Consider the following 8,558-nt stretch of genomic DNA (forward strand, 5'->3'; position numbering starts at 1 on the left):
TTTTTTTTTTTTTTTTTTTGAGAGAGAGAGAGAGAATTTTAATATTTATTTTTTAGTTTTCAGCGGACACAACATCTTTGTTTGTATGTGGTGCCGAGGATCAAACCCAGGCCACACACATGCCAGGCGAGCGTACTACCGCTTGAGCCACATCCACAGCCCATTTGCTGTCTTTCTTAAGTCAGTTATCTTCTCCTAAGCTTCCTGCATTTGATGTGAGGATACTGGAGAAAAGACTGAAGACAATATGAGAACTCAGAAGAAGGGATGTTGGAGATTTGATATTTTCTAATTGATATTATTTGTTGGATTCTGGGAGCAAGCCATAGAAAAAGGCATAACCTGACTCCTTTTTCACCCCCTTTGCAATTATGCCAAGTGATAGCTACTAAATAGCTGTCAAGTGATTATTTAATAGTGAAGAGTAAATCAGGAACTCAAAGTAGGATAAATGATCCGGGAGTGGAACTTTCTATGGGTAATACTTTTTGTTTTAATCTTAAAATGAAACTATTGTGCAACTACAATAACTATAATAAATATGGATTTATTAGTGAAAAAGGCAGATCATTTGCATAAATGACTATAACAATTTCTCTTTCCCTGGGTGCACACTGCCTCCATCAAGAGATTCAGTCTGGGGCTGGGGTCGTGGCTCAGCTGTAGAGCGCTCGACTAGCACATGCAAGGTCCTGGGTTTGATTCTTAGCACTACATAAAAATAAATAAATAAAATAAAGGTATTGTGTCCAACTACAAATAAAAATATATGCATATTTTTTTAAAAAAAGAGGTTCAGTCTACTTCCTGGTTTCTTTTATCTGGCTGGCCTTGGCTCTTACTTTAATAAATAGAATGTGATGAAAGTGATGGTGTGAAACTTCCATATCTGGGCCTTACAGCTTCCAGTTTCACTCTTGGAACACCATGCCACCACAGGAGCCAGCTTAGGCTAACCTGCGGGGCAATGAGACACGCCCTGTGGGCAGGAGCCTCCCTGTAAAGCCATCAGGTGATCACAATCACAGGAATGATCCCACATGGGACCAGCACAAGGATCAACTGAGTCTATCCAATATTACTGACCCACTAATCACGAAAAAAAAAATAACTCTTTTAATATTGTATTTTGGAGTGTTTTATTACTCAGAATTAGTGATTTAATAAGTATTAACTATTCAATATTTATTTATATTAATATTTTTAATACAATATTAAAATGATAATTCATTATTTTAAAATTGACCCTTGATCCTTTAATAAATTAGACTTTAATAAATAACTTTAATATTTACAAAGAGAGGAAACAAGGGGTGTATATAGAAAGCTATTTTTCAATGAAATCCCATTAACCATATATCTTGATGTGTTTATTTTTGCAAAAATTAAACTCCACCATGCGACCAGCGCACTGGTTTCATTAAAGAGGTTCGTGGCATAAAAGTTAACTAGTGAGATCAAAATAAACACACAGACTCAATTACCTTTTTCTATGACCAGGTCCGAGACAGCTCTCACCTCTCTGGCTCACACCTCAAACCACCTGGTAGGGCAGCAAGGATTACTCAGGGCTAGCAGGAGAGAGAGAGAGAGCACGCCAGGGAGTGGCTTTTTATTGGGGAACAAGAAATTCAGGGGAGAATTCCATCCAATGAAGGTCAAGGGGGGCAGCACTCCAAGGTCAGGATCAGTGATTGGCCTCAGGGTCAGTGGTCAGTCACACCCCCACACGGACAGGCTCTCGCACCTGGAGAGGGTGGGGAAAGCTCCAACACAGTTTAGCTAGAGCGCCTCACACCCAATCTGGGAGGTGCCCAATCACGTGTGAGAATGGCTTCCCACATTAAACCACATTATACATAGTGTTTTTTGACTCCCTTAATTCATTTAACATTATTGACAACTACCCATGTCATTAAACACACTGAGAGCTGTATTTTAAAATAATTGCATAATATTCCATTGAACAGCTGCATGTAATGTATTTATATAACTCCCTTTTAACTGACATTTAGCTTACTTCCTAGTACTAACATAAACATTACTGAAAGGAAATTCTCTGTACTTATAACTTGGAGTGCTTATCTGAAACTTTCAGCCTCAGTTTCATCATCTCCGACCTTCCCTATTTGAACATAAGATTAATGAGATAATGTGTATGAGCCTTCTAATAGTTTCCAGGAGTAGTGACCAACTGATTATAAGCTTCCCTAGGAAAGAAATCATGTTTACATTACTCAGAGCCTGGCACATAAAAGTGCTCAATATTAAAAACTCTGACACTTGCTGAATGCTTCCTATGACCAAGGCCCCAAGTTGACCAGCAATCTCCGAGGTAGGTACTGCTCTTATACTACATGAAAAATGAGGAAATTGAGGTATGCGGAGGTGAGGTCACTTGCCTAAGGATAGAACTAAAATTTGAATTAAAAGAAAACTGCCTCCAGGACCCATGCTCTTAAAATTATACCATATTGCTTCACTAAGTATTTGTCTAAACACACTGTTGAGTGAATAAATAAATGGAGAATAGATTTATGGAAATGCAATTTCTAGCTCTCAGGACATATGAAGGTCATTGTTTCATATGTAAACTATTAAAATGTTAAGTTTTTGAAAAACAGCATGTAAAATCTTTTATACAAAAATATTTTATACAATGTTATCATAACTATGGAAACTATAGCAAAATGTTAGTGACTACTTTTGAATGATCATTAATGAGTGATTTTTTTTTCCTGCTATTTTTCTAAAATCTCTATAATGGATTATTACTTTACACAAAGAAGTGTAAAGCCTTGCTTTTTTGTTTCTGTCTTTGAAAGTAAATCTATCCAAGAAAACAGAACATTCCTGATTACATTGTATTCTTTGTCCTCTACCCACCTTAAAAAGGAAATTAGAATTACAGGTAGTTTGCCTTCCTAACTGAGTGGAATGATTTGTTTGATCTAACTCTTATTGCTAATAAGCAATGCCATACATTTGCCTTTCTGATATTTCCTCCCTGAAGATGAGACTTGTCATACTTTTCCATCCATTTTGAAGCACTTTTTATTGACTCGGGGTTTTTTGCAAAGACTTTATCAAATTGTTCTCAAACAACCTGTGAGGTTGTAATAAGTTCCACCAAGCCTTGAACACATACACACACACACACACACACACACACACCTAAGTGAATACAAATGTAACCAGATAATAATGTGACATATTAACCTCTGTATTTTTGCCCAGTACTTCCTGATATTCCAGACCTTTCCTCAGCTTTAGCAGCAGCTAGGAGTTCTATGCTTCCAATCTCAGAGAAAGGACAATATAACAGAATATAAAGAACACAGGCCTCAATTCTAGATTTTTCACTTTCTGGGCTTAGGAGACCCAGGTCAGATAGGATGAAGAATAGCAGGGCATCACCATTTGTCCCCAGCCACTTCCACAGGCTGTGAAGGAAGAAGGGTGGAGGTCAAGAGAACAAGGACAGCTTATATTTTAACACAAAGCTTTCTTAGAAAATGTGACCCCACACCCCAAAATCTCAAAGAGGTTTGGGAGATTGGAAGCATAGAAAACTTATGCCTTACTTCCTGGGCAGAACCAGACAAGTTGCAGGAAACAGGGTTCTCCACATTTTCCATGCTGTGGAAAGAGCAGTATATTTTCCAGGAGCAAAATAGTAATGAGGACATGGAAAGAAAGATGTCCAGATGTGGCTACCTTCAAGTTTGCTCTTCCAACTCCAACCTGCTGGAATTTTAATTCTAGAATTTCCATTTGGTTCCTTTTTACTGAGATTCCCCACCTGCTCACTCACAATTTCCCCCAATTCTTTTTTATTTTTAATTTTTTCTTTTTAGATCTAGATGACAGTACAGTGTATTTTGACATATTATACATACATGGAGTATAACTTTAATTAGCATCCCATTCTTGCAAGTTGTAAATGATGTGGAGTTTCACTGGTTGCAATTCCCTAAACATATTTATTAAATTCAAAATCAAAGCTCTATAAGTCAGTTTCTCTTTCTTCTTCTCCTTGTCGTTTTTTTTTTTTTTTTTTTTTTTTTGGTATAGTTTGGTTGACCCTTTATTTTTAACCAAATGGGAAAGGGACTTCCTGGCAATGGTAGTGTTAAAATTAGGTTAAGCAGTAAACTAAGGGATGCCAAAAATCTAATGTCAAAGTAGTTGTTTGAAGAGGGCTTAACCCCTCTGTGCCTCAATTTTATCACATGTAAATGAAGGACTTGGACTAAGTAAGTATTATTGAGCTTTTTTCCAGCTATAAGGAGGTTGAGGGGATGCACCATGCAGATCTGCAGTACACACTCTTGGCTCACTAACTCAACGGCCATTCCCAGCTCCTTCTCCTTTGCCTTCCTCTACTCCAGAAGAGGCTGGAAAAGTTCAATGACCCCTTTGTCAGCCTCCTTTGGAGTTAAGGGGTGACAATATTACCAAGTTCTGGCCATAAGACATAAGGGGAGTCTCTTGTGGTTCTTGTAGAAAGCCTTTTACTTTTTTGATAAAATAAACAGGCACAAAAGAGAGTAGAGCTCTCTCTTCTTTGCCCCTGTTGGTGCAGATTGATCCCTGGACCCAGGATGTTTTGTGGTAGCTTTGTATGTGTCAACCAAGATACGCAGGAACTGTTGTCCAGGATCCTTGCAAGTTCCAGGCTAGCACTGATCACAAGTGACATGTTGCATGAGATTGGAAAGACAGCAGGGAAGCAGCATCCACTGTGGTTATGCTCTGAAGGAAAATGCAAGGCTCCAGGGACACTGGCCACTCTCACATGCTAATCTGCTGACTCACCTCGATGCTTGGGGCAGCACCCAGGCTTGCAGGTCCTCCAGCTCTCACCACATCTCCTCCTCTGGCTCCTTTAAATCCTAAACCAAGTGCATCTGTAGATCCATGAAGGGCACCAGCTTCTTCTGCAGGACACTGACACTAGAGAGAACAAGACACATGCAGATCCAATCTGTCCTCAAAGATTTCCATCATTCGTGATTCCGGTTTGTCCTTCTAATCTGTTCTTGCTCTCATCCACAACCAGCTCTCTGCCCTGCCCTCCATTCTGGCAGGATCAACAAAGAACCAAAGACAGCAAATAGCACTGCATAGACTCTTCCACCAGTTCCCACATTGTCCCAGGCCTAAGGAGCATTGTCTATAGAACTTCTGTGATAAAGGGAGTGTTTTAAAACAAGCCACTCAGTAGGATAGCCACTAGTCATATGGATATTGAGCATTTGAAACTTGAGTTTCTTAAACCCAGAAACTTAAATTTTTTCTTATTTAAATTTAATTAATTTAAATAGCCACATGTAGCAGGTGGCTAGCATATTGGGCAATGCTAGCTACTACCTAATAATAAATTTCACATTCTTTATCCCTCGTAGTGGTCCTGTTTCTCTGACTGAATCCTGAGCTGTACAGGAAGCAACAACTGGTAGCTTCATGGGGAAGAGCACAGAGACACAAAGCCAACACACAAGGAATGACAGGGCCAGAGGACAAAAAGAGCCTGTGTCCTGTAGCTCCACCTGCAAGCAATCTAGAAACTTCTTATGTGAGGGGGAAAAAAAGATGTCCCTGTAGCAGTGGACATCACTGTGTCCTTTCAATAAATCCTCTTTCTTGGGAGCTTCTGCTTGACGCAATGAAGTAGTCTAATCCTTGTCTAGGATATTACAGGTCATGGGTTGTGTTTTTAGAACTGAATTTAGGGGGAGAAATATATGTATACATGCATAGAACTCATAAAGATTTAAATTAGTCTTTTGATTAGGCAAGTAACATAAATAGAACTACAAACAAGAATTATTGTTGGCTTCCTCTGCTTATAGTTCTCTTTTCCTTCATGTTTATCCTTGCTTTCTTTTGAGGAATGACCTTCAATAACTTGCATTCCAAAGTCTTTATTTGACTTTATGGATACATAAATAAAAACTATGAGTTTTAGACCTTAAGTAGTGTGTATTAGGATTCTCTAGAAAAACCAAACCAACTAGATGCGTGTGTGCGTGTGTGTGTGTGTGCTGGTGTGTGGGTGCATGTGTGTGTGTGTTTGTGTGTGTGTGTACCTCTCCTGAATATATAGTCATGTGCCACATAACTATGTTTAGGTAAACTATGGACTCTATATGCTGGTGGTCTCATAATATCATATTGCCTAGAGATGTTGTGGCCATTTTTGTGTAAGCACACTGCATGATGTTTGCACAACCACAAGACTGCTCAATGATGCATTTCTTAGAATGTATCCCTGTCACTAAGTGACAAATGGCTATATATACATGTCCTGTGATGTAGTTGAAGGGGTCTCACAGCTAAAGTACCCATGTCAAAGATTCCAATTTGGGTCTGAAAACCTGAGAAGCAGGAATGCCAAGGGCAGAAAATGACCAATGTCTCAGCTCAAACTGGGTGTTCAACCTTTCTCTACATTTTCAGATTTCCTCACCCAATAGATTGGATGAGGCCCACCCACAATTGAAGAGAGCCATCTGCTTTACTCAGTCCACAACTGAAGTTCTCACCTCTACCAGACATACCCTTATATATACCCTCAGACATTTCCAGACTATTTAACCAGCTACCTGTACAGGCCATGGCCTTGTCCAGTTGACACACAAAATTAACCATCACATAGTGTTCCCCAAAACACAATGGCCTCACAATCAGGAACTAAAATATTAGCAAAGCTTTATGGTCCAATCCTAGCATTGAGAGTTATAATTTGTTTTCTGTTAAGAAATTCTAAGCTTTTTGTAAACCAAACATGTATTAAGATACTGACACTAAAATTAGAAATGGAAAGAAGCAGCTTTAGACTTGGACTTACAGTAACAAATTTTATGTCCAATTGAGGATCACTGGATGGCAAATCAACCCTTCTAGTCAGACATCTGACTGAACACACATGCTGTGCATTCTGCATTGTCAGATCTCTGACTAGAAGAATTAATTTTCATGTCTGTCTGCCAGCAAGTAAAGGTGAATCACACAGTAGTTGATAGGGTACCAGGCCCCCTAGACTCACAGGGCCCCACTATGGTCTGCGGTAAACTATGCTGTAAAATAGATTCACCGTGTTTTTCTATTAGGAGTTTGATTCTTTTAAAAAGTTTCCCTATGGCTTAGGGTGAGATAAGATAAGGTTATGTGCCAGAGTAGTAACCACTGAGTGACAAAAATTGGTAATAAGATGTTATTGAACTGCAGTTTACAGTTTGAAAGAAAATTGTAGAGCTTGAGATCCCTTCCCCCCTCATGAATCCATGCCCTGAAAAGTTTAGGGATTGAGGTAGTAGCTGTTGATGGGTGAAAAATTGGCCTAGAACCTTTTCAAGGGGTCCAGTAAATTATGCTTGCCATAATTTACCATGAAACCCTGCATACCAGTCTCCAGGCCAGAATCAAGGTAAGCTAAGAAGCAAGCCAGGCAGCTCTTCCTGTCCTGCTACACAACTCTGTATTTGCCAGTTCCCTGAGAAAATCCCTATAACTTTCAGGGCTCCTCCCTTCCCCAAGAGAATATAACCTTTCTGGTAAAATATAATTGCCCCTATTGTCTGTCAAACTGGATTTTGTTTTAAGTAGCAGTCCATTTTCACCATTGTAATTATGACAACAAGTGATAGTCATCATTTTTGTTGGCTCCATTCTGAGATTGGCTAATCACCAATCACTACCAGGAATGCTCTTTCCAATGGTCCCTGCATGGTTAATTGAACGTGAAAAGGTTAATGCTAAACAACATATCAACAGTTTGTTAAAAGACTGAGCTGGAGTAGAGAACAATGAAGTAAAGTTGTTTTCAAGCTGTGGCCACATACACAATTCTAATCAACTACAAGAAACTTTTTTTTTTTTTTTAAGGTTGCTTAAACAAGTAGTTATTCGTGTTGACATAGGAAAGGCGAAATTCCTGTAATCGAATCCAAGCGGCAGCTCAACAGGCCGCTCAGTGGTGTGTACGGTTTGGTTCCTTGGATGGACAGACTTGCTTTTCACTCCCTCCCAATTTTTGTCCCGCCCTCGTGGCGTATCTTCCTGGGAATGTTTTTTAAAAAATAAAAATAAAAAACATATTGGTCTTCAAGCTGTCTTTGATGTCTGTTATTTCCTGGTTCATCTCAGGGGATTGGGTCCTCCAAACTTCTCCAGTGTCTGGTGAGTCGCTTTGCTTTTCTGTGTATTTTGTTGTATTCTGTTCAGACCCCCAAAGTATCCCCGCACTCCTTCCCAGCCCTGTGCCGAAGCCAAACGCTTCCTAGCAGAGATCAGAGGGCCCTGTAGCTTTGAGTTCGGGATCCCGGGTGCGAGAAATGCCGTCCCCGCTAGCGGGAACCTCCCAGATGCTGGTAGCCCGCGAGTCCCTGCCCTGCGAAGCGCCGGGCTGGTGCTCCAACCCCAATCCGTCTCCTCCCGGCGTGCGTGCCCCTGGGATTCGCAGAGTCCGAGCAAGTGTGACGTCTGGCCTCGCCGGCAGCCCGCGGGCTCTGGCACTTGCACTGCGGAATGCCACTCCTGGGCCCGCCCCGCGG

The 8,558-nt window shown here is 40.3% G+C and overlaps 1 long non-coding RNA gene across 1 annotated transcript in view; it reads right to left on the bottom strand.

Moving 5' to 3' along the window:
* Nucleotides 1–3,036: 3,036 nt before the first annotated feature.
* The window catches only part of LOC125613285, a 6,773-nt gene continuing 1,251 nt past the window's right edge, over nucleotides 3,037–8,558 (bottom strand). The window contains exon 2 of the long non-coding RNA XR_007343789.1: nucleotides 3,037–4,956. This is a non-coding gene — a long non-coding RNA (uncharacterized LOC125613285). The remainder of the gene's footprint in view (nucleotides 4,957–8,558) is intronic.

The sequence above is a fragment of the Marmota marmota genome, unplaced genomic scaffold (assembly GCF_001458135.2).
Source record: "Marmota marmota marmota unplaced genomic scaffold, marMar, whole genome shotgun sequence".
In the NCBI taxonomy this organism is placed as follows: domain Eukaryota; kingdom Metazoa; phylum Chordata; class Mammalia; order Rodentia; family Sciuridae; genus Marmota; species Marmota marmota.